Below are 26,325 nucleotides of genomic sequence, written 5' to 3'. Positions count from 1 at the left end.
CCCGCTTCATCCAAGGCCATCAATAATCGGGTCGAAGATCTCTATACAACTTCATCGCCCCTGGGTGGATGGAAAATCGAGACTTATGAGTCTCATCCATCAGCATATGTCGTACTCCGCGCCAGTACGGTACCCAAACTCTCCCATGAAAGGTCAACAATCCTCGACTGTCATAGTCAAAGGAAGCTACTCAGCCCACGATCCTCTCACACTTATGTCTCTCCTCCTTGAGGCCCTCGACCCACGCCTCTCTGATCTACTCCAACAATGAAGTAATCACTGTTATCTTCAGACATATATCCCTGATCGGGGCCGCTGCCACCTTGCGGCTCAGGGCGTCGACCACTACGTTGGCCTTCCCTGGGTGATTAAGGATCTCACAATCGTAATCCTTCACCACATCTAACCACCGACGCTGCCTAAAATCAGCCATAACTCACGACGTGAAACTATCATTTCTCACGTCGTGAGGGCCAAAAATCAGCCTATAAATAGCCATTTCGACCCCAAGGCTCATTACACCATTTCTACTTTCTTACTCTCTCGTTTGCTGAAGCCGTTTCGCTTCCCGGGCCCCGACGACCTCGTACCGCTGACCGTTTCTGCTTAGATTACATAAAATCACGTTGCTAAGGTGAGTTTCACGGCCCCACTTTATAATATTTTTGGGGGGAAATGCATGCTAAATATTTTATATACGTTAATATTATGTCTATATGATAATATATTTGTATCAACATAGATAGTTATATTAATCGAGATATAGTTGTTCTAAATATAATATTTTGAATATATACAACTATTGTCAACTTGTTAGCATGCTACTATTATAGAAATATATTAGTGTAGATCTTGAGTTATACATAATATTCTATATATGTTGTGTGCGATATAGTTCCAAACTTATATTCGAAAGTTCTATATGTTAAAAAGTATGTATGTTTTTATTGTTGGTTTTATGTCAAGATAAAACCTGGTTTTAATTCTAATTATAGTTGTTGTACTACCGCAAGTTGTAATCCTTGTACTACTGTAAGGTGTAATCCTTGTACTACCGCAATGTGTAATCCTTGTACTACCACAAGGTGTGATCCTTGTAATAAAAACCAAAGGTATAAAACTAAGTCATACAGTCGTAGCTACAAACTCACAGTAGCATAACTTTAGAAGCATTATACTTTGTCAATACACAAGTATGAATGTTAAGTATAAGTTTCCCAAAAACTTATACTCTAAGTATAAGAATCTAATAGGTATATTACTTGTATATTAAGTAGACCACTATACTTATCCTACTTACTTGTATAGAATTGAAATAGATTTATACGTAGTGGTTTTACTCATATAGAATTGAAATAAGATTTATACATAGCAACTTAGTTTGTATGGAATTACAAACACTTATATTCATAGTGTATGAGACTTATAGGTAAACTACTTATTTGGTAAGTAAACTTTTATACCTAGGATATATATACTAAACATTGGAGAGTCAAAATGATACTTTCAAAACTATACTTTTGAACTTGGAAAATGTATTATTATATATGGAGTCAAAACCTGTGAACTCACCAACTTTATGTTGACTTATTTTTAAATGCATGTGTTTTCAGGAAGTTGATAACTATGATACGAGAAATGACGTTACACCGCCTGGTGTTTCCGCCGATGGTCGGGGTGTGACAGATTGGTATCAGAGCTATTAACTATAGTGAATTAGTACTTTCTTAGGAAAGCACGACTATAGCTTAGGAATTACTCTGTTAGGTTTAGGTATATCCCTTAGCATATAATAAAAAGTATTATTAATTATTCTACTGAAGGACTACATACAGGAGCGGTGGATAGACATGTCGATTTGGGTTGTTGGATTCCAGAACGGCTATATGCTAAAATAATCCAGCCCTTTCAACTGTCCTGACTGGCCGATGCCTTATCAGCTAGATCTGAAGTAACAAATAATAATTAATAGAGCATGAATACAACAAATATTAAATATAGAGTCATATATGAAGACTCAGACCCGCGATTAGAATACACCTAAGTAAGCCGAATGTTTTTGATCTCAAGGATTTAGATTAGATATTCCAACTAAAATTTATATGTGCATAAATCTTATCATAACTAGGTGTAGGTGTACAACTATATTTTATTATGATCAGATCATATGAACTATTTAAATTGGGAGTAATATTTGATAGACTAAACACTTGGTGATCTAAAATATATAGGAACTAAACATAATGATTAGAAGAAGTAGCGCTCGGCTAAACCTGAACCAACGACCAGAACCAGAACAATAACAACCGCAACCACCACCACCAGAAACAAACCCTCCAATAGGTTCATCAGAACTTGAAGAAATTATAGCTCAGAGAATCGTTGCAGCTCTTACTAATGTCACAAGAGGGGGAGTTAGAAACGAAGGTAATGTAAGCACCGCCAGAATGTGTACCTACAAGGATTTTATGAATTGCAAACCTAAGAGCTTCCATGGAATGGAAGGGGTTGTTAGTTCGACCCGATGGATTCAAAAGACAAAATCAGTATTTCAAATAAGCTTTTGTCTGGACGAATGTAAGGTATGATTTGTTGCGTGTACCTTCGTTGATGCAACACTTACATGGTGGAACAGCCATGTAAATACAACGGGTATTGATGCTGCCAATTTCATGCAATGGGAAGAGCTGAAGAGGATGCTAGTAGAGGAGTATTGTCCTAGGGAGGAAATACATAAGTTGGAACAAGAACTGTGGACCCTAACCATGAAGGGTTCAGAGATAAATGCTTATACCGCTAGATTCAATGATCTTGCGGTGATGTGTCTAGCACTAGTAACCCCAGAATACAAGAAGATCGAGCGATATATATGGGGTCTAGCATCGCAAATCAAAGGAATGGTGATCGTGTCAAAGCCTACAACATATGACAATGCAAAGCGTATAGCTCATCAGCTAACCAGCACAGAAATCCAAGTGGGATTTATAGTCGAGTCTCCCGAATCCGGAACGAACAAGCGCAAATTTAATGGGAAGAATCCCACACAATCATCCGAGGAAAGAAAAGATGTCGCAACTAACTATGCAGCCACAACAACAATACCCATGCAACCAAGGAAGTATGCTGGAAAACTCCCATGGTGCACTTAATGGAGTTGTTATCACCTAGGTAATTGTTCATGGTGCAGTCAATGCAACCATAAGCATGCAGGTGACTGTTATATTTGCATGAAGTGCAAAAAGAAGGGACACACTGCCAATTACTGTAGGAGCACAACAAGTACAACAAGAAATCAAGGAACAAACATTGGAACTGCCTATGATGGAGGAAGAGCGTGTTTTAAGTGTGGTGAAATTGGACATATCAAGAAGGAATGTCCAAAGTTAAGGAGTGAAGGAAGTTAGGTCGTGGTAGGTCAATTGTAATAGGAAGCAGGGAAGCTACCTAGTACCCTTCGGTAGTATCTAGTTAAAAATAAATTTCGGGACGAAATTTTATCAACGGAGGGAGAATGTAACACCAGTCAAAATAGGTCAATAACAATCACATGTGACTATGCCAATCACGTAATGTGATTTTGTTAAACTAGTAATGTAATAAACTTACTATGTATTTCATGATAATTATAATACAAATATGAACTTTCTTTATGATACAACTCAAAGTATACATCCATACAATTCCAAAAATATAGAGAACATATAAAGCTGACTTCATGTGAAGAAGCTATGATAAACCGAACACTATAAAATCTCTATAACATAATGAATTTAAAATAGGCTTAGAATTAGCTATTTGAGTCTAAGAGAGAGTTGTAGTTCTCATAAATACCTACACGTGGATATAAAGAACGTCAAAAACGGAGTTCGTATGCAAAAGTTATGACCTTCCAAAGTTACAGTTGTTTGAGTGCACGACAAGTGTCAGAAACCCTAATATGACTGGACTCATGATGTGAGCCTAAAAAATCACGACATGAGGAGTCAAACCGCCTCATTTGGATCGAGAATTCTATGGAATGATAACCCAAAAGCTCACGACGTGAGCTAGGTTTTATCACGACGTGAGGACGCTGCAGGACACTATTCGAGGCTAGGAAACACGCGTTAAAGCTACGGGATGACTCTTTCCATAACTCAGGACGTGAACCTAGCCCTTCTCACGTCTTGAGGGCCAAAAATCAGCCTATAAATATCCATTTCGACCCCAAGGCTCATTACACCATTTCTACATTCTTTCTCTCTCGTTTGCTGAAGCCGTTTCGCTTCCCGAGCCCCGACGATCTCGTACCGCTGACTGTTTCTGCTTAGATTACAAAAAATCACATTGCTAAGGTGAGTTTCACGGCCCCACTTTCTAATATTTTCTGGGGAAGATGCATGCTAAATATTGTATAATTTGTATCAACATAGATAGTTATATTAATCGAGATATAGTTGTTCTAAATATAATATTTTGAATATATGCAACTATTGTCAACTTGTTAGCATGCTATTGTTATAAAAATATATTAGTGTAGATCTTGAGTTATACCTAAGATTCTATATATGTTGTGTGCAATATAGTTTCAAAGTTATATTCGGACGTTCTATATGTTAAACAGTATGTATGTTGTTATTGTTGGTTTTATGTCAAGATCAAACCTGGTTTTAATTCTAATTATACTTGTTGTACTACCGCAAGGTGTAATCCTTGTACTACCGTAAGGTGTAATCCTTGTACTACCGTAAGGTGTAATCCTTGTACTACCGCAAGGTGTAATCCTTGTACTACCACAAGGTGTGATCCTTGTAATAATAATCAGAGGTATAAAACTAAGTCATACAGTCGTAGCTACAAACTCATAGTAGCATAACTTTAGAAGCATTATACTTTGTCGATATATATGAATGTTAAGTATAAGTTTCCCAAAGACTTATACTCTAAGTATAAGAATCTAATAGGTATATTACTTGTATATTAAGTAGACCACTATAACTATCCTACTTACTCGTATAGAATGGAAATAGATTTATACGTAGCGGTTTTACTCGTATAGAATTGAAATAAGATTTATACGTAGCAACTTAGTTTGTATGGAATTACAAACACTTATATTCATAGCGTATGAGACTTATATGTAAACTACTTATTTTTTAAGTAAACTTTTATACCTAGGATAGATATACTAAACATTGGAGAGTCAAAATGATACTTTCAAAACTATACTTTTGAACTTGGAAAATGTATTATTTTTATATGGAGTCAAAACCTGTGAACTCAACAGCTTTATGTTGGCGTATTTTTAAATGCATGTGTTTTCAAGAAGTTGAAAACTATGATAAGAGAAATGACGTTACATCGCCCGATCCGTTCTGTATCGTTGGACCCTCCGGTCCGATCTATACCATTATATAACATACATATATCACATAGCACATAATCTCATACTTGGCACACAATCTCATACATAGCACATAAGACCTTCTAGTCAACTCATAATACCACTCTAGGTCTTATCACCCAATGACACTCATAAAGATTGAGGAGTTAACGTCTCTGGACCACTTTGAATCCAGATCCAAAGTCTCAACACAAGAAGGGATCAATTGCACCACAATCCATGCTCTAAAGGGGCTAGAAACCCTAACTCTCAAAGATTAACACCAAACAGAAGAAGGATCGAAATATATAACTCAGAATGAAGTCCCTAACCTCTGAAATCCACAGGATATCGCCCACTTTAGTTCCCTCTTGCCTTGGCCACCTTTTTCTTGCAAAACACCCACACAAGGATCGAAAAAGGACCTCTTCTTCCTCACAAACTCTCTGGATCTCTTAGGGTTCCTCTCAGGGGTTTGGTAGCTGCAAATGGTAGCTATAAGCTCCTTTAAATAGGTCCCAAACCTCGGGGATTAGGGTTTCATTAAACAGCATGGACTCGCCGAGTCCACGAATGTACTCGCCGAGTCCTCCATTAAATCAGTCCGACCATCCGCGATCCTACTCGGCGAGTCTGAGCGCCTACTCGCAGAGTCTCTCTCCAAAAACTCAATATAATGCATAAAATAAGATACTTGGGAGTCCGGATGTTACACTTGAGCACCACTACGGTGCTCCCGATGACTCGTTGACCGACCTCGCCCCAGCAAATCGGGGTCCTTTACTACCTCCCATAGAGCATCTAGAAGGGAGGGCGGTCAATACTCGCATGGTGACTGTTGTTATATGAAAATTACGCTAACGGAAGATACATATCCCAACTACCACCAAAATCTAGGATACATGCCCGGAGCATGTCCTCGAGAGTCTGAATCGTCCTCTCGCTCTGCCTGTCCGTCTATGGGTGGAAAGCGGTGCTGAAAAGCAGACGAGTACTCATGTCGTCGTGAAACCGCTTCCAGAATCTAGAAGTAAAACGGACGTCTCGGTCTGACACTACCGAAACAAGCACTCCATGCCGTGCCACAACCTCTCGCACATAAATATCGGCTAGCTTCTCAGCCGATATGATCTCCTAGATCGGTATAAAATGAGCACTCTTCGTTAATCGATCCACAATAATCCAAATCGAATCCACTCCCCGTGCGACTGCATCTTTTCGTGGGGTCTCTAGTGCTCTACCTTGACCTTCCTGCAGGTCAGGCATCACTCCACATACCAGGAGACATCCCGCTTCATGCAGGGCCACCAATAATCGGGTCGAAGATCTCTATACATCTTCGTCACCCCTTGGTGGATGGAAAATCATGATTTATGAGCCTTGTCCATCAGCATCTGCCGTACTTCGCGCCATTACGGTACCCAAACTCTCCCATTAAGGGTCAACTATCATCGACTGTCATAGTCAAAGGAAGCTACTCGGCCCACGATCCTCTCACACTTCTGTCTCTCCTCCTTCATGCCCTCGACTCGCGGCTCTCTGATCTGCTCAAACAATGGAGTAATCACTTTTATCCTCAGACATATATCCCTGATTGGGGCCGCTGCCGCCTTGCGGCTCAGGGCGTCGACCACTACGTTGTCCTTCCCTGGGGGATAAAGGATCTCACAATCGTAATCCTTCACCATATATAACCACCAACGCTGCCTCATGTTAAGATTCGACTGGTCCATGAGGTATCTTAGACTCTTGTGATCCGTGTAGATGGTACAACCGACCCCATAGAGGTAGTGTATCCAAATCTTGAGGGCGAGCACCACTGCCCCCAACTCCAAATTGTGCTTTGGATAGTTAGCCTCGTGAGGCTTCAACTGTCTAGAGGCATAAGATATCACACGCCCCCGTTGCATCAACACTGCTCCCATGCCTGTGATAGAGACATCACAGTATACTATAAAATCATCCACTCCCTCTGGCAGGGTAAGAATTGGTGCCTCGCACAATCAATGTCAGAGGGTCTCAAACGCCGCCTACTGCTCAGGCCCTCAACAAAACACCACTGACTTCTTGGTCAGTCAGGTGAGTGGTACTGCTATCTTGGAGAAATCCTGAATGGATCTCCTATACTACCCTGCCAAACCTAGGAAGCTCCGAATATCTGATGGAGACCTTAGGACTTCCCACTGCATCACGACCTCAGTCTTGACCGGATCCACTAGAATACCCTTCTATTTGACAAGGTGACCAAGCAACTGCACCTCGCGCAACCAGAACTTGCACTTGGAGAACTTCGTAAAAAGTCTCTCACTTCTCAGCGTCTCCAACACTTCTCTCAAGTGTTCCTCATGCTGCTCCTGTGTCTTGGAGTAAACCAGGATGTCATTAATGAATACTATCACAGACCGATCCGGCATTAGCCTGCATACGTGGTTCATGAGGTCCATGGACGCGGCTAGAGCATTGGTAAGCCCAAACGGCATCACCACGAACTCATAATGACCATAGTGGGTCCTACAAGCAGTCTTATGAACATCCTCATCCCTGGCCCACATCTGATGGTACCTGGAGTACAAATCAGTCTTGGAAAACCAAGATGGTCCCTGAAGCTGATCAAACAATCCATCTATCCTCGGGAGTGGGTAACGGTTCTTCACTGTTACCTTATTCAACTCCCGGTAATGTATACAGATACGGTGCAACCCATCCTTCTTCTTCACAAACAGGATCGGGGCTCCCCATGGTGAAATACTCGGTCTGATAAACCCTTGTCTAACAGCTCCTATAGTTGTGTAGACAACTCCTACATCTCTGGAGGAGCCAACCAATATGGTGCCTTGGCTATCGGAGATGCACCAGGGACTAGGTCAATCCTGAACTCAACCTGTCTCTTCGGAGGTATCCCAGGAAGATCCTCCAGGAGTACGTCCGGGTAGTCTCGCACTACCGGTACATCGTCAATTGTTTCCTTGCCCTTCTCCCGGGCATCTATAACATAGGCAATATAACCAGCGCACCCCTGTTGGAAGTAGTGCCTCGCTCTCGCTGCTGAACAAAGAACTGGTCTGCGCTATGGCCTCTCGTCCTGAATCACCAACTCTCCCCCACTGGGAGTGCGAACCCTCACTAACTGTAGCTCACAATCAATCATTTCCCCATTGGGGCTCAGCTAATCCATGCCTACTATGACCTTATTACGTAGCAGAGGAATAGGGACCAACTCCACCGAAAACTGCTCATCAAATAACTATAGAGAACATCCTCTGTGTACTTTCGCGACCCTAACGGTCCTGTCATCTGCTATCTCGACCTCAAGTTGACCATCCAGCTCCCCTAGAGCTCTGCTTAACCTCTTGCTAAGCGCAAGTGAGGCGAATGATCGGGTAGCCCCCGAATCAAACAATATTGTGGCTGAAATGCCGTTCACTAAGAACGACCCTATACAAAACATATAACCATAAGAAACAATAAATAATGAATGAAGAGATAAGGGAAAAATACATACCCATCACCACATCCGGATTCGCTCGCGCCTCCTCTACTGTCAGGTGAAAAGCTCTACTCTTCGCCACTGGCGTCTCAACCCGTCCCTGTCGGTCGTCTGAAATCCTCAAGGTAGCAGGGGTAGGTGTCAACACCTTCCCTGCGGCTGCCAAACTCGGATACTGGGAGTTTTTATGTCCCCTCTGATTTCAATGAAAGTAAATCAGATCTGATGTTGTGGTGGTGGTGGTAGTAGCTGTACAATCTCTGCTCATGTGCCCTGTCCGACCGCACTTGTAGCAGCCGGAACTCCTTGCCTTGCACGCCCCATCGTGCAATCTCCCACACTTACCACACCGACTGTGGCTCTGCTCTCTCTCTCACGAGCCCTAACAATCATATCATCCAGCGTTTTACAACTGGACCGGCTCACAAACTGGCGGATATCACTCAGCAACATCTCATGATAACGGGACTTCTTCATTTCCTCATCAGCTGCGTACTGAGGAATGAGAAGTGCCCTCTCCCTGAACTTGGCGATAATCTCCGCCACTATCTATGTAGTTTGGGTGAGGTCCAGAAACTCTATGGCTAACTGTTGCACCTCAATAACTGGTGCGAACTCAACTCTGAACCTGGAAGTAAAGTCAGCCCAGGTCATAGCATCCAAAGTTGCATCATCTCCAATGACATGTCCAACCTCCTCCCACCAATCTCGTGCCTTGTCCTTCAAAAGACAAGATACTAATCTGACCTTGTCCCCCTCGGGACATCTGCTAGTGCGGAATGCATTGGCCACATCCGCCAACCACCTAGTACTCGCAATGGGGTCCCATGCCCCATGATAATCTGGAGCTCCGCATGCCCTGAACTCCCTGAAAGTAAGTGTGCGTGACCCCATCATGGCCGCCACCTCAGCACTGAAGGTGCCCAATCTCTCATCCATCAGCTCCAAGATACCCTACTTGATCGAACCGACGATCACAGGAGTCTGCTCAAGTATGATATGAGTAATCTTTGAGGAGAGGAACTCCCCAGTCTGCTCATCTAGATGCTCGGCCCCCGAGCCTGATCCCGATCCCTCTCCAGCGCTTGAACTGTCGGCTACTGGTCTAGGTCGTAAAACAACCATTCTGAAAACACATCAACACAAACATCAGAACACTGAAATATCTCATGGAATTTCTACTACTACAAGTGTCTTGGTCTCATCTTAGCCTTCCTTGATTCGAGTACGAATCCTCTGCTTTCAGTAGTACGGGCCCATACTACCTTCCACATCTATCCATACTTTCCTCAAGAACTGCCTTAACTCCACCAAGTCACTCTACTACTACGGGTCTCTGCTACTCTTATCTTAGGCTTGCCCTAGGGTAGCCTATGACTCTACCCAAACCAGTCCTCAGCTGTTGAAGGCCTCTTTGTAAAGCCAATTAGCCATTACCTAAATACAATCACATGCCACGAGGCTCGGATAATCCTTCGAGTAAGGGACTCATCCCTACAGCGGTTAAGATTCAAACGAGAGCTGCGAAATAGGGTCAAATCCAATACTCTAAGATTATTCAACCCTGATCGCATGTGACTTTAACATATTCACCTAATAGCTAACTCCCATCACTCAAAGTCCCACAAAGCACCAAGCAAACAACGTTCATACAGGGAAAATACTCAAGAAAATGTATTCTCATAACGAGAAACAATATTGGCATACAATGCTAAGCTCATACTATCAGTCATAACCTAAACAGGCTATCCTACTACTGTCTACTCAATATTAGCATGCAATTCTCATAAGGTTGAAACACGTAAAGCAGGAACATAAGGCATCCTCCTAGATCCTTAGTCCTATACTAGCATGCTGTTCTACTAAAACTGAAACTAAAACTGGAACTAACAATCCTAACATAAACTTGTATGGGTAATTAGTACTTACTTGAGCTCGGCTGATCGCATGCACCACACCCTTTTCTCTTTATCAAAACTCTTTTTATTTCTAAGTTCTTTTTCAAAAATCCTTTTCGAAAATGTTTCTCTTTGAAAATATTTTACTGTTTCCTTAGTTTGAGTTCAGAGACACTCGAAAGTGTATCCGAATCCCTCAAAGCAAGGCTCTGATACCAACTTAAAACGTCCCAAAATACGACCCAAAATTTTTTGTTTAAATAATACTAAAACCATAACATCGAATGTTATAAAATAAAAATCATACGTCAATATCTCAAAACCATAATAAAGTGTCTTGATAAAAAACTGTATCAAAACTGTGTCAAGTCATATCTAAGAGAAACTGAACCAACTCCCAGGATAAAACTGAAGCTGTGGTGTGTGCGTGTAATGCCCATAAATTTTCAACAAATTTTAACTTTTCAAAACATCCCAATTACTTTAAGTTTTTACAAAAAGGTTTTCAATACATTTATTAATAGAGTATTCCCAAAACCATAACATAAAACATAAGCATGAGAAGTGGTACGATCATGCCTTTGCCTTGCCACGGTCTCCAGAGAACCTGAAAAACATTAAAGCAAAACTGTAAGCCCGAAAGCTTAGTGAGATACCCCAAAATACCAACCACATATACCATACACGTATAACATGTGATATCATAACCGATCACAGAACAGCCATGCATATCGGGTCTACTGTGTGACTGGTCCGCCGTATCGGGCCTTCAGTCCACCGGGTCCATCCTCCGAGTCTAGTCATTTCCCTCGAGTCTACAGTGTGGTTGGTCCGCCCGCACCGGGCCTTCAACCCACCTGGTCCACTCTCTGAGTCTACAGTATGACTGGTACGCCCGCATCGGGCCTTAAGTCGGCCTGGTCCACTCTCCGAGCCTCGGCACGTCTGGTCCGCCCTCGTGGGGCCTACAACCTATCCGGACCGCTCGTTGGGCCTTCGGAATAACCGGTCCGCCCTGGGTATGTTGGCCTACAGCACAAAGCAGGTCCCGCCTCAACCCAACTCCAGTCAACAACCATGTGCACATAAACATACAATCATATAACAATTCACATTCAATCAAACCGATCCAGCAGATCACGTATCATAACATACTCTAAGTAGGGTACCGACCTAATAGGTCACTAGCATATACCATCCTAATATCTAGATGCAAACATAACAAGGCAACAACATAACAACGATAACCGGATTACAATCCGATAAAGGGACGACCTTGGTGCCTTAGACCCTGTTGATATAGTGAGGATAACTCACCTCGCGATTGCCGAAACTCTGAACTGAAGAAGCAGATTCCTGAATCACCAACTCATCGAAAGATCCCGAACTAGCCATCATAACAAATAATCGTTAGTCCAAACATACATCCACTTGTTGGGCCAAGGCCAAAGTCCAAATCTCTTACAAGCCCAATATTGGCCCAATTTACCAAATTGGGCCCTAGTCGTCAAATGGGCCTAGATCCAAGGTCCATAATAATAATTGGGCCCAAAATACTCTATCCAAAATTTCCAGTCATGGCCCATAAATCCAACAGTCCAATACAGCCCAAACAACAAGACCCAAACTTAAAACGCCACAGAGGGGGTACGCTGCGCGTACCCTTCTTGGTACGCTGGGCGTACAACAATGCTCACAAAATGGAATTGGGGCACTAGCCGGCTACGCTGGGCGTAATCCCATGTTATGCGGGGCGTAACCTCGTGGTTGAACAAAATCCATGCAACTGCTTAATGGCTTAAGCTATTAAGTCCAAACTTCAAATCCTTAGGCCAAATATGATTAGAATTCATAAAGTCTCAAGCTTTATCACTTGGGACGTCCATAAAGCTCTTAATCCAAAGTCTTAATCCATTAAGACCTACTTATCTCACACATGGAACAACCACAACCCTTGGGACCTCATTTTTCTCACTCAAGACCTCTCCTAAGGTCTGAGAGGACAAATAATATTGACCAACTCGAAACATGCAACAAGATGAGGACTTTTGGGACAAGAATAGAGTCAAAGCTTCACAACACATAGATCTACACAATATGAATGACAAGCAAGAAGCTTTATACCTCAAATAGACTCCAAAGGATGATGTCTTTCCAAATCTATAAGCTCCAATCGTTCCTCTCCTTCTTTGACAACTTCTCCTTTCTTCTTCTAGCTTTTCTTTTGCCAAAAATAAGCTTTCCAAGGGCAAACACATCCAACAATTGAGGGAATACGGATTTCTAGGGTTTCTGGGGGTAAAAGAGTGTCTATGGAGGCTTAGGAGGGAACCATTATGTTCCTTATATAGTGGTTGCCCTTAAAATTAGGGTTTGGGGTTTCTGAGAGTACGCTCGACGTACTCACCTTGTCCCCCGCGTTCCTTTCCCTCACTACACTGGGCGTACGTCTGGCTTATGCTGGATGTACTCACCTTGTCCCCCGCGTTCCTCTACTCTAAACCCGCTCCCAAAAAACTTTACATTCACACGAGGGTGCTGAGAAGCCCTATGCTTCTATCAACCCACAGACCTGTCCAAACCTTCTCGGATAAAACCCATTTCCCGCAAAAGGACCAAAATTACCCTTCCTCTTAAATCTCAAGGACTCATAATTAAATACTTTAAGAACAGGGCGTTACAATTCTCCCCCACTTAAATTAGGCTTCGTCCTCAAAGCCTGCGGCAACTCTACTCCAGAACTACCCCCGCAATGCACCAACTGGCATTCACCGGACCAGGTTCCTCAAGACACGACCATCGAAATCCGAAACCCAAATTTACCAACTTTACCTTTCTTGCTGACAGGATGACACATGCTTCAGCCTCAGAGCAACTCCCACGAGTTCTTCACCGCAATCTCATAACCACACTGAACTGGCCCTAGCATCCTCGGGTTCGGAAAATCCGATACACTGATGACACCTCCAAACATCCTCCAGGATGAATTTCCACCCCATAAATCAAAATCAAACTGGAAATCCGAGATTTCATCCCTATGTTCCTCCCGAGCCTCAGCAACCATCCAACCCAGATGTGATTCTTATCATAACTCTACACTATTGCTTTCACTTCCGTGAACTTACACTCCCTCTCGGGGCTACATTCCCTTCTTTTCCCCTTACCAAGGAAACCCACTTGGCTGCCTTGACACTTCCACAAGTGCCACGGTGCTCATTCAAAACTACACCATGCTATTATAGCATAACCGCTATCCTATGCACCACACATACTCTAGATTCGCTCGCGAAGACTCTCATTCCATGCTCAACCTCCCATCATGATCAATACCCGAGGCCAGACCTTCCAACACTAACATATCGCGATATACTCAATCCATTTCCTCGCACCGATCTAACGACACATGCAGAGTCTTCAACATGACTGGACCGCCTTACCAGGCCTTTGGCCGAAATGGACCACTCTCTGAACATTCAGCAGACCTGGACCACCCTTCAGGGCCTTCAGTCTGGCTGGACCGTTCTCCGAGCCTTCGGCCTGACTGGTACGCCTACCGGCCTTCAGTCTATCCAGACCGCTCAACTAGCAATCAACATTCCGAGTTACTCCTTCGGGAAACTCCTCACATGCATACTGTTCTAGCCCTCTAGGGGTTCCAAACTCTACCTCCATCCTATATACTCAGTCCCGGCCTGATCCCAAGCCTTCCACAATCAATCACCCTTGGTTTGTATCCCGCCCCACACACCTGCCACTTACTCATACCAGCCTACGCTTTTGGCTGACCGATACACTGCCAAGTCCCATGCAGCTAAACGACCTCTCATACTCATCGATCTTCTGGAGAATTCCCCAATTCTCCCCCACTTAGAGCACTAACTATCAACCACCAGTCGCTATTACCGACCTCCCTCAACAGCCCTTTATGACACAATCTCTTGCACGCGAACTGATTCCCACTAGCACTAGCAATCTTCACCAAATCCCATATCAATCACTGATCAACCCGAGCTCGAAAGAAACTCAATCTGCAGCTAACCACTCCTCAGAATGTAGATGCTACCCAATATTCAAACCAGACGCCAGATTTCCACTAATAACGCCCATGAATGATAACCAACGAAATTCCCAATACTAAACCTATAACTATACCAACCCTTAAAGAACAACGAAAATCCAACCAAAGACCACACAATGAGACTAGCAGATAAAGAATACTCCACAAAAATCACAAGATAACCAGATATCAAGAAAGGAACATACCCGCAGCTGCATTCGGCACTGCTCTGACCTCCTCTGTTGTAAGCTGGAAAGCACGACTCTGAGCCCTTGGGGGCTCCGCTCCACCTTGACCTCCACCCGTGATTCTCAATGTGGCCGATGTTGGAGCTTGCACCGGTCCTGCAACAAGTTGTGGACAGTTGACCCTCAAGTGCCCAACCTGATGACAATGATAACAGATCCTCAAATCCCGATCTGGGGCTGCCTGCCAACAATCCCGCGCATAGTGCCCCTCCTTTCCGCACTTGCGGCATGCACCACCGGACCTACAAACTCCGGTGTGACCCCTCCCACACTTCCCACAAGCGTGGCTGCTCTGATCTCCCACCTTGGAATCAATGGTCTTGGACCGTTTCGATGCCGGCTGCGAATGCACCGGAGCCTGCCTCAGCTCACGCAACTGCAACTCGATCTCTAACTCACGCCCCCTAGTAGCCTCCTGCAACTCCAACAAAGTCTCGCACCTCTGTGTAGACACAAATTGTCTGATATCTCTCTTGAGCATACTCAGATATCGGGACATCTGAGCCTGCTCCGAAGCGAACTCAGGGCAAAACATCGCCCTCTCAGTGAACATCCGGGTGATCTCAGTCACCGACTCCGAACCCTGCTTTAGCTCAAGGAAATCCTGAGCCAATCTATCTCTCTCAACCCGCGGAACATAACGAGTGCTGAACATCTCTCTGAACTGATCCCATGAAACCGCAGCCCTCTGCACATACAAATATGACCCCATGGTCAATCTCCACCAATCCTTCGCCCCGAGCCTCAACAGATTCAGAGCACACCTCACCCTCTGATCAGCAGGGCATGAACACGTGAAGAAACACCCCTCCATGTCCGATAACCATCTCATAGCAACAATTGAGTCTTGAACTCCATCAAAGGTGGGAGGCTTCATATTATCGAAGTCCCGATACTGAAAACCTCGACCGGCTCCTCCCCCTACCGCTGCTACAGCCGTTGTAGCTGTCGTGGCAGCCATCTCAGTGAGAGCCGCATAGCGCTCATCAAAATACTCCACCATGGCGGTCTTGATCGACCCAAACAGTTCTGGCAGCTCGGCCCGGAACAACGCATCAACCTCATCATGCAGTATCTCACGAATCCTCGCATCCAACTCGCACATGCTCATCTGACCAACAACATCGGGCGGTACTGACCCGCCTTGACCTCCCTCTCCTGCTCCCAATCCCGACCCGGATCCGCTCGCAGCATGCCTCCTGACCACCATACTGAAAAACACCAAAAAAATCTCAAACACTTCCCACTATCCCAGGAACCAACTTGCAACCCAACCCTAGAGGTCATGGTTTCCCTAATACGCGTATGGGTCCTGTGCTTTCAGTAGTACGGGCCCATACTACCTTCCACACCTACCCATATTTGTATGAAGTACTACCACAACACCCTAGAGAAAATAACACAACAAGAACTCAACCCTCACTCTTAGAGGAACACCGGAAATCACTCACAGAAGAATTCCTAGGCTAGTAGGCATCATGAAACAGGCAACATTATCATTAAATCTTGAAGATCCCTAGCCTAGTACTAGCATGCTGTTCTATCAATGCTCGAAAACAAATATGATGCATGGTATTTTGGGGTTACTTAATGGCTCCGGCTGATCGTACCTCCACGTCCTCCTTTTACTTACTTTGAAAACCATTTTAAATTCTCTTTTAAAAACTCTCCCTGATTTGAGACTGGATTCACACGAATGTTCCTCCAATTCACTCAAACCAAGGCTCTGATACCAACTTGTAACGCCCATAAATTTTCAACAAATTTTAACTTTTCAAAACATCCCACTTACTTTAGGTTTTTACAAAAAGGTTTTCAATACATTTATTATCAGAGTATTCCCAGAACCATAACATAAAACATAAACACGAGGAGCAGTACGATCACGCCTTCTCCTTGCCACGGTCTCCTGAAGAACCTGAAAAACATTAAACCACAACTGTAAGCCCGAAACCTTAGTGAGATACCCCCAAAATACCAACCACATATACCATACATGGATAACATGTCATATCATAACCGATCACAAAACAGCCATGCATACTGGGTCTACTGTGTGATTGGTCCGCCGTATCGGGCCTTCAGTCCACCAAGTCCACCCTCCGAGTCTAGTCATGTCCCTCAACTGTGCAGTGTGGTTGGTCCGCCCGCACCGGGCCTTCAACCCACCTGGTCCACTCTCTGAGTCTACAGTATGACTGGTACGCCTGCATCGGGCCTTCAGTCGGCCTGGTCCACTCTCCGAGCCTCGGCACGTCTGGTCCGCCCTCGTGGGGCCTACAACCTATCCGGACCGCTCGTTCGGCCTTCGGAATAATCGGTCCGCCCTGGGTATGTTGGCCTACAGCACAAAGCAGGTCCCGCCTCAACCCAACCCCAGTCAACAACCATGTGCACATAAACATACAATCATATAACAATTCACATTCAATCAAACCGATCCAGCAGATCACGTATCATAACATACTCTAAGCAGGGTACCGACCTAACAGGTCACTAGCATATACCATCCTAATATCTCGATGCAAACATAACAAGGCAACAACATAACAACGATACCCAGATTACAATCCGATAAAGGGCCGGCCTTGGTGCCTTAGACCCTGTTGATATAGTGAGGATAACTCACCTCGCGATTGCCGAAACTCTGAACTGAAGAAGCAGATTCCTGAATCACCGACTCACCGAAAAATCCCGAACTAGCCATCATAACAAATAATCGTTAGTCCAAACATACATCCACTTATTAGGCCAAGGCCAAAGTCCAAATCTCTTACAAGCCCAATATTGGCCCAATTTACCAAATTGGGCCCTCCTCACCAAATGGGCCTAGATCCAAGGTCCATAATAATAATTGGACCCAAAATACTCTATCCAAAATTTATATTCATGGCCCATAAATCCAACAGTCCAATACAACCCAAACAACAAGGCCTAAACTTAAAACGCCACAGAGGGGGTATGTTGGGCGTACAACAATGCTCACAAAATGGAATCGGGGCACTGGCCCGCTACGTTGGGCATAATCCCATGTTATGCGGGGCGTAACCTCGTGGTTGAACAAAAGCCATGCAACTACTTAATGGCTTAAGCTATTAAGCCCAATCTTCAGATCCTTAGGCCAAATATGATTAGAATTCATAAAGTCTCAAACTTTATCACTTGGGACGTCCATAAAGCTCTTAATCCAAAGTCTTAATTCATTAAGACCTACTTATCTCAAACATGGAACAACCACAGCCCTTGGGACCTCATTTTTCTCACTCAAGACCTCTCCTAAGGTCTGAAAGGACAAACAATCTTGACCAACTCGAAACATGCAACAAGATGAGGACTTTTGGGACAAGAATGGAATCAAAGCTTCACAACACATAGATCTACACAATATGAATGACAAGAAAGAAGCTTTATACCTCAAATAGACTCCAAAGGATGATGTCTTTCCAAATCTATAAGCTCCAATCGTTCCTCTCCTTTTTTGACAACTTCTCCTTTCTTCTTCTAGCTTTTCTTTTGACAAAAATAAGCTTTCCAAGGCCAAAAACACCCAACAATGGAGGGAATACGGATTTCTAGGGTTTCTGGGGGTAAAAGAGTGTCTATGGAGGCTTAGGAGGGAACCATGATGTTCCTTATATAGTGGTTGCCCTTAAAATTAGGGTTTTGGGTTCCTGAGAGTACGCTGGGCGTACCTCTGGTACTCTGGGCGTACTCACCTTGCCCCCTGCGTTCCTTTCCCTCACTTCGTTGGGCGTACGTCCAGCTTACACTAGGTGTACCCAGCCAAACCCAAGTACGCATGCATGGCTTGCATGGGACCCTTTTCCACTTTTTCCATTAAGAGCTCTAATCAATATCATCTTCGAAACGCCGCAACTCATCTACTCTAAACCCGCTCCCAATAAACTTTATATTCACACGAGGGTGGCGAGAAGCCCTATGCTTCTATCAACCCAGTGACTCATAATTAAATACTTTAAGAATTGGGCGTTACAGTACGATGCCATCATCTTGAGCTTTTCCATTTACTTGCGGAAGTACCTGAAAACAAAACTGAAAACCATAAGCACGAAGCCTAGTAAGTTCCCCCAAACTACCACATACCATACACACATATAAACAACTACTGGGCCTTGCCCACTGCATCGGACCGAAGTCCGGAACTAACTAGGGTTGTGCCCTCTGCATCGGACCGAAGTCCAGAAACTGCATCGGACCGAAGTTCGGAACCAACCATGGCCTTGCCCTCTGCATCGGACCGAAGTCCGGAAACTGACTGGGACCTTGTCCCCTGCATCGAACCGAAGTCTAGAACTACTGAACATAGCATATCATAAACGTATCAAGTAACATAACAACATATATTGCATACTGCATCGGACCGTAGCCCGAAACACTTAACACATAAATCCTGTCTGAGCCACGAAGGCATCAAACATACTAACTACTGCATCAGACCGAAGTCCCGAAACTACTGCAAACTAAACGGGCTGGCATTGTGGCCTTAAACCCGTTCCTACTGGAAGGAAACACACCTCGAAAGCTGGCTGCTGAAACTCTCACTCGGGAACTGTCTGCTGCTGCTTCGGTCTCTCCTGGCTATAATTCCCATAAACACACTCAATCAACTACTGATAACTATCTAATGGTAAAATGACTATTTTACCCCTGATCAAAGTCAACCTCCTGGTCAAAGTCAACATACAGTTGACCCGAATCGTCGAGTTGGGCCGCCAACTCGTCAAGTCCCTACTCTTATTTCTCATTCCTGCTCGCCACTACTCGTCGAGTTTGGCATAAACTCGACGAGTTCCTCCTCGATACTAACAAACAGTCTATCTTCATCTAACTCACCGAGTTGTATGAACAACTCGTCCAGTTCTTCTTCATCATAAGAGAATTCTAGCATGTGACTCATCGAGTAGTATGAACAACTCGTCGAGTCTGTTCTTGAGGCAAGAAGATTGCCCTGGACTCGCCGAGTCAGGGCATTGACTCGCCGATTCCCTCCATTGTTGAGTCTAACTTCCGACTCACTGAGTCCACCTCTAACTCATTATTTCCACTCGGCATAACTCACAAGGGGAAAAATCGGGGACTCACGACTCGACTCGCTGATTCTGAAGAACAACTCGCCGAGTCGCTTGCATGCAAACACTATACAGTTGATTTCGATCAATTCCATTGCATTCAACTTATAGATATGGGTTCCTAGGGCTTGTTTCACACATAAAGTTTCCAACTTTACGTGTGTATATGCATCAATGAAGGTTTAAAGGCTCTAAAAAGACCAAAAGTGTAGATCTAGGGATTTTATATAAGAATGGTCCCATAAAGGCCGTAGATCTGAGCATCTAGAGCTCAGACATTGGTAGATCTGATGGCTATTCAAACACCACATGTTCTCTATACTACTACCAAGCCAAAAATGGAAAAAACAAGCCAAATAAGAGATCTAATTGAAGAAGGACAAGGGTTCGAGCGTGATACCTCAAAGAAGACTGTAATACAACAAGGAAATCAGATCTACTTTGCTCCCCCTTGATTCCTCCTCTTCTCTTCTCTTCTTCTAGCTTTAAATGCACTAACAACTTGCACAATATGAGAAATGACACCAAAAATGATAAGGAACGACTAGGGTTTTAGTATGGAACTCTCTGTAGGTGAGGGAGGGTGATTAGTGCACAAAAGGTTGTTTAAAAAGGGTGCAAACCCTTATATTTAGGGTTTCATCCAGACTGGCGGACTCGGCGGACTCGTCGAGTCCAAGCATATGGACTCGCCAAGTAGCTGGCTCCAAACACGTGCTTATCTCGTCTCTACTCGACGAGTTGGGCTACTGACTCGTCGAGTTCCTCTTGAAAACTTGAAAAATAGATATTTAATTACATACCAGAATTGGGGCATTACAACTCTCCCCCACCTGTCTCAGACTTCGTCCTCGAAGTTTGCTCCTGCTGAATCTGGGAACAAATCCGGGTAATGCTCCCACATCCACATAGACCCCTTCCGGTGTTGCCACTGCACCTTCACCAACTGAGCCACCTTGTTCCTCAAGGTCTTCGTCTTCCGATCCAAGATTGCTACGGGTCTCTCAATATAATTCAGGCTGCTATCAACCTGAATATCCTCCAAGGGTACTACTGCTGTCTCGTCCACCAAACACTTCCTCAACTGAGAAACATGGAAGGTGTTGTGGATATGGCTAGTCTCTGCTAGAAGATCTAACTGATACGCATCCTGAACCACTCTAGCCAAAAATCAAAAAGGGCCAATGAACATGGGGCCCAACTTGCGCCTCTTCCGGAACCTAATAACACCCTTCCAGGGTGATACCTTCAGGGGGACCATATCGCCCACCTGGAACTCTAAGTCTGAATGCCTCCTGTCGGTGTAACTCTTCTGCCGACTCTGCACAATCTGCAGTCTACTACGAACCTACTGAATCAACTCTATCGTCTTGAGCACCACTTCGGTGCTCCTGATGACTCACTGACCGACCTTCACGAACACCAATATCCACTTTACTATTCCTCATCCTTCATGTTCTAGTTGATTTTCTGTCTCCACCGTCGTCAATCGGTGCATTCTACGCTGTTGAAATGATGAAATCGAGTGTAATCAGTCGGTTAGTTGGTACCCCCAAATCAATAAAACCTAACCAAATCCTAAGGATAAGATTTCTATTAGAGAAAGGGACTTCTAATTGAGTGGGTGGCTGGAGGGGGTTTGGGTAGGGTTGTACCTTTTTTATATGTTTCAAGATTAAAATTATTTTCAAATGTTTTTAAATTAAAAAATGTTCCCATTTGAATATATATATATATATATATATATATATATATATATATATATATATATAATCAAAATAAAATATGGTATTATATTCATTTTAAGTTTGATATAGACAAAATTATAATCCATAATGGTAATTTCATTGGGAGGGTTGAACGATGTCGTAAGTCTAGTTGTTATTTAATTGATGAAACTCTACCATAATGTAATGCCACCTTGGCATTCAAAGGATTTGGAGTTCAATGACCACTCAATTCTTTAATGAAAAAAGGAAAGTTTTGTAGTTTTAAATGTAACGTCTGTTTTTCTGGGCTTGTCATTAATAGCAATGTAGTAGTCTACGTTAACCTTTATAACTCATTTTGAAATAATAAGAATGTATTATTTGAGTGTTATATGTTTTGTGCTTAGTTGTGTGGCTTAAATGAATTAAGAATAAAAAAATAAGCGTCAAAATAAAATAGTAGATAACTCCGATATCTTTAGATAATATTGTAGTAGTTGAAACGAGGTTTCTGAATATATAAAGAATGCCGAAATCCAAGTTATAACGAAGAAGTTATGATCTGTTGAAGTTTCGCGACAGAACCGGCATGATGCCGAATGATGTAAAATACGAATTTAAGATAGAACGATATCTAGCCTTAGTAATGTAAATGAAAGTTGCAAATTTTGTTAAACTGAGAGCGTGCATAAAAAGAACGCCTAAATCTTACTTCATATGAGGAAGTTATGAATTTTCTAAAGTTTCGACTTAGCAGTATGCAGCCCGAATACTCGATTTGAGATTGAGCGGTTTTTAGCCGAAACAATCTAAACGAGAATCGAAGATCTCGTTAATAGTAGTGAAACGATAAAAAGATAGGCAAAAACGGACGTCGAATGAAGAAGTTATGAATTTATAATGGAGTTTTCCTATCCCAACCTATTAAAAATAATATATAAGTAATATATTTTATATATTAAAAATAAAGTCAAATTTAGCCAATGGAGTCTAAACGAGAATTGTAGATCATAATCTCACTTACGCGTCTATATAATGAACGTCAAAAACGGAGTTCTTATGCGAAAGTTATGAATTTATGAAGTTCGGGGCGCGAACCCCAAAGTTGTGTCAGATACCACGACGTGGCAATAATGGCCACGACGTGGCAAGGACTTCTGACACATTTTGGAGCCTGACAAAGCAAGTGGACGATGACGCATGCAGTGACGACCAAGCCCACGATGTGGAAAAAGGTGCCACGACGTGGCAAGGGAAAAATATGCCCTATAAATAGATTTAAAGGGCTAGCCAAGTTTGGTTGCTCATTCTCTCATCTCTCACCTATATTGCATCGATGTACGTGCAAAGAGGTACCCCCGAAGCCCCGGTATCATCCCGAGACCCGAAGCAAGTCCCGAAGCTCCGAAGATCCCGCGAAGTGCAACTCCCGAGCCAAAGCTCTACCTGCGAGGAGCCCGGTTTTTGTGAAGATCTTACCGATCTACCGAAGAATACTACTTATGCAACTCGTAGTATTGTCCGATCATCTTCTGATCAAGTGAGTGTGTAGTTACCTTCTTCTAACGTATAATTATGAAGTATTTGATACGAAATACATGTTATGTGTATATTTTGTCGATTATATGTGTGAATGTATATTCACTTTCTTCTATCTCATAGATCTGATTTATTTTGTATGAAATACGTGTTATGTGTGTGTGCCTCATCTGTTATGTGGAATATGTATTGATTGAACATGCTATACAGGTTTCAAACTATGTATAAAAATATATATTTTTATCTACTAATATGTTGGGTAGAACATCGGTAGATAGTTGATGTGTGATAAACATATGAGAGGCCTCAATGTTGTTGTTGTTGATCTAGTTATTCAGCGGAGTATGGATAACGACCACAGACTCTTTCTAGACAGTCTTGTGGAACGTTAGCAGGTTCATAACATGTAGGTGTTGTGAACGATGTGTTCACTGGTGTACTCTATCCCCCTCATGGTTTCCTTTAGGATATCTATTGTTGAGAAAACCCCTTAGCAGTAATGTTCGTCCCGATGAAATTCCTAGATTATGTCCCTTGTAATAGATGTTGTTTTAGGAACGTAAAGTGAGGATAACGGGAATGGGTAATTTGGTTATTGTTGGTTGGTGAAATTAAATATAATTATTTATTGTCGGTAGAAAACCCTATATGCTCATCAGGCTCCCAAGCCTGAACCACTCAGTTTATTTGTATTACAGGTAGTGGTGCGAGGGCATAAGATGGATGAATCATCAAGTTGTTTTGTTTACAAGTCTGCACATGTATATATTTGTTGAATGACTTGTAATGTTATCGTTTATGCTTTATAATCTGTATCGGAATATGACATCCCCAGTTTTGATTATATATTGAAAATGCATCTCTTGATGAGATGCTTTGATAAATATTATTTTATCGTATTTTGTTTTTGGGAACAAATTCCGCAACTCTTTTTAATCAAAAGGATTTACTCTGAAATTATTTTAAAAAGCATAAATAAAATCAGTCTTTTCTGGCCGAGATTTTGGGGATGTCACATTTGGTATTAGAACATTAGTTTAAGCAAACTAGGAATTTGTAGGATTTCTAGACTTAAACTTAGAATGCTAAGTGGAGATTGTGAGGTGTGTGCCCGTTATATTATAGACACGAGCACTAGTTTATTTTAGGAAATTTGCCTAAAATGCTTTTATGTGCTAAATGTTAAATCTTGCCATATATGATATTATTTGTTCGGATCTATGGTATGTTGCCGACCGGATCCGGAAACCTTATGTGTGTAAGATTCTAAGCGTATGGTTACGATATTAGAACTAGCATGTAAACATTTCAGAGTGATAAGGATGATTTGAATATCTATCGTGAATGAGGATCTAATTTCACCTTATTCGGTGTATAGATCAAAAATGGTGAGAACAAGGAGTGGAGCTGGAAACGTGGACGAAAACAGGAATCAGATACCTGTAATAGAGAAGTAGCTATTACAGCAACAACACCTGAGCCAATAACAATGGTCGGAGTGCAATTGATGATTCAGATGATGTTGGATCATCGGATGGAGGAAACTAGACGTCTGCTTAGGCGAAATCACGAAGAACTGTCAATTCACGTCGAAGAGCCGAAGTAAATGGAGGGTAGTATGAAGGAGGAAACTTTAGTGGGATCATTGGTCAAGACGACCCACCGATTGTTAGGCAGAATAACCAGTATGGAGGAACTGATGGGCGTGCGTGTAAGTATAAGGATTTCATGGCATCCAAACAGCATGTCTATCCAGAAGCCCGATGCCAGTGGAAGTGATTAACTGGATCTCCGAAATGGAGACTATGTTTGAAAGTTGCGAGTGCAACAACCGACAGAAAGACCGCTCTTGCAATCCCTCTGTTAAAATATGGGGTACTAAGCTGGTGGAAGTTACTAGTTGACTAGATGCTCAAGGGAGAAGCTAGCAATATGTCTTGGGAAGACTTTGTGGAACAATTGAAATTACAATACTGCTTAGAGCAAGACCTTCTGGAAATCAATAACGAGTTTCAGAATTTGAAGAAGGGAAAGACGAGCGTTACTGAATACGCTGCAAGTTTCACAGAAAAGATGAAACTTATTCCATACCTAGTTCCAATTGAACTAGCAAATTTCAACAAATTTGCTCACAGTTTACCAGTGGACTTTGGTCCAATGGTTAAACAAACAACGACCTTGAAAGCTGCCATCTGGGCTACTAAGAATGTTGAGACCCAGATCAGGGAGAAAGGTCTGGAGAGGTCAGAGGTTGGTGAAAAGAGGAAATTCGATAGACCTTTAGGGTCTAACAAGAAAAACAAGTTCTTGAAGTCTAGTTCGAGAGGTGGAGGAGGCGAAGCAAAATGGTGCGACAAATGTAAGAAGAAGCATCATGGAAAATGTGAGGTAGAGGCCACATGTTTTAAATGTTGAAAGCCAGGGCACTTTGCCAACGAATGCACCCTCACCAAGAAAGTCTGGTATGGGTGCGGTGAGGAGGGGCACATATCAAGGGATTGACCGAAGAATAAGGAGGAAACTAGACCCAATATTCCACCAAAGCCGAAGGCGAGAGCCTTCCAGATGACACTGGAAGCTGCCAAAGATGAAGCTGATGTCGCTCCAGGTACCTTTCTTGTTAACAAATTGCCTGCCCAAATTTTATTTGATTCTGGAGCCAACTACTCCTTTATTTCGCATGAATTTGGTAGAAAACTAGCCGTGCCTGTTGATAGACTAGATAATGCTTTATTAGTCGAAGTTGCTAGTGGCAAGTTTGTACCTGTTAGCTATTGTATGAAAAACATCTTAATTGATTTGAATGGGAATAAGTTCCACGATGGATTATTGCCTATCGAACTTAACGGTTTCAACATCGTGCTTGGAATGGATTGGCTTAGCGCCAATAATGCCGAGATTTTGTGCAGAAAGAAGATAGTGAAAGTAAACCCGC

The sequence above is a fragment of the Lactuca saligna genome, chromosome 4, assembly GCF_052625555.1.
Source record: "Lactuca saligna cultivar CGN05327 chromosome 4, ASM5262555v1, whole genome shotgun sequence".
In the NCBI taxonomy this organism is placed as follows: Eukaryota; Viridiplantae; Streptophyta; class Magnoliopsida; order Asterales; family Asteraceae; genus Lactuca; species Lactuca saligna.
Note: the sequence above shows the minus strand (reverse complement) of the source record.